Here is a 1619-nt window from a genome sequence, read left to right on the forward strand (position 1 = left end):
TGCATAAGGGAATAGTATACATACCTACTGTGTGGAGCTTCCAAAGGATCAAATGAGATAGTACCTAAGAACTTCTAGTAGCATAAACACTAAAAACTCAATTTTACTGTTTTAAAATTGAATCCAGTCATTTTCCTTCCCTTGCAATCATAAAATTTATTCCCTAATAAGATGTTTATTGAGGGAGTCTTGCTTGAGCGGGTCTCCTTATGGGCTTGCAAAGGTGCTTTCTCTTGCTAGTGTGTTGGCAGTAGCACCTGCTGGACTAGCCCAACCCTGGGCAGGGCTCAAAGATACTGAAATCTGCCTGGCTCCAAATTCTTTGTAAGCCAGAGGATGAGTAACCAGCGGGCATGAGAGGCTGAATATTCTGCTTTGCTACAAACCTGGGTAGAGATCATGTCCCTTTCTGTAGGTTGGAGCCAAGGAGCATAATGAGTACAAGAAAGCGTTGTGGTGGAAAGTAAGTTCTAGACACGCCCAGAAGAGAACCCAGGAAGCAGCCTCCACCTCTGAGATTTCCTTGGAAGCAGAACCTATAGAACTCGTGGAAACTGCTGGAGATGAAATCGTGGACCTCACCTGTGAGTCTTTAGAGCCTGCGGTGGTGAACCTGACTCCCAATGACTCTGTTGTGATTGTTGACGAAGGAGAAGGCCCAAGAGGAATGCAGGAGGCTGCGCCAAGACCATGCCAACAGCTGCGTGGTGGGCAGTGATGACGAGGAGTTATCCAGGGACAGAGATGTGTATGAGACCTCCCACACTCCCAGAAATGCCAGGGAGGAAAGGGCCACAGGGCTCAGACCCTCTGGTACTGTCAGTTGTCCCATCTGCATGCAGATACTCAGAGACTGTGCACGATGGACATCTCATTGTCTCTACAGAGTGTGGCCATGTCTTCTGTAGCCAGTGTCTCCGTGATTCCCTAAAGAATGCTAATATTTGCCCAACTTGTAGGAAACAGATCAACCACAAACAGTACCACCCCATTTATATATGAAGTTTCAGAGCTGCTCAGGAGAGACAATGGACAGACAGCCTGGCTGGGTTCTTCACGTGGTATCTGCCTCCAATTTCCTGAGCTCAAAAAGACTGTTTCAAGGGCTAGGGTGGTGGCTCAGTGGTAGAGTACTCGCCTAGCATGCATGAGGCACTGGGTTCAATCCTCAGCACCACATAAGTGTAAAATAAAAAGATATTGTGTCCATCTAAAACTAAAAAAATAAATTAAAAAAAAAAGACTGTTTCAAAACCAACATCGGGTATATAAACTTCTCTTTTGTTTCCAATCCCCACTTAGATCCTTTTGTAATCTGGTTTGATGCTCTGGAGCTGGACCAGGGGCCCTCCCCATCTGGCTCCATATCTCTGCTCCTCTGGGGTAGTTTCATCCCAGAGTAGGAGAAAGGGTCAGGACATTCAAGTTAAAAATTGTGGTTCCACTTTTCTGGGTCTACGTTCGCCAAGAAGTTTCCCTGTCTGGAAAGCTTGACCCATCTCTCCCAAGTGCACAACCTTCCCAGGCACCTGTCAGTTGACCCGTCTATCTACCACACAATAACCAAGCCAGACACAGTCCACTCAGCCAAGGGGTTCCAGGTGCAGCAGTGACTCCCT

The 1619-nt window shown here is 47.0% G+C and overlaps 1 pseudogene across 1 annotated transcript; it reads left to right on the forward strand.

Moving 5' to 3' along the window:
* The first annotated feature begins 434 nt into the window (after positions 1-434).
* On the forward strand, positions 435-1002 carry LOC308653493 (E3 ubiquitin-protein ligase RNF4-like; annotated as a pseudogene). Its single transcript has one exon. The product of its transcript is annotated as an E3 ubiquitin-protein ligase RNF4-like (transcript).
* Positions 1003-1619: the final 617 nt, after the last annotated feature.

This window comes from Spermophilus citellus (genome assembly GCF_964194105.1).
Source record: "Spermophilus citellus genome assembly, chromosome: 7".
Classification (NCBI taxonomy): Eukaryota; Metazoa; Chordata; class Mammalia; order Rodentia; family Sciuridae; genus Spermophilus; species Spermophilus citellus.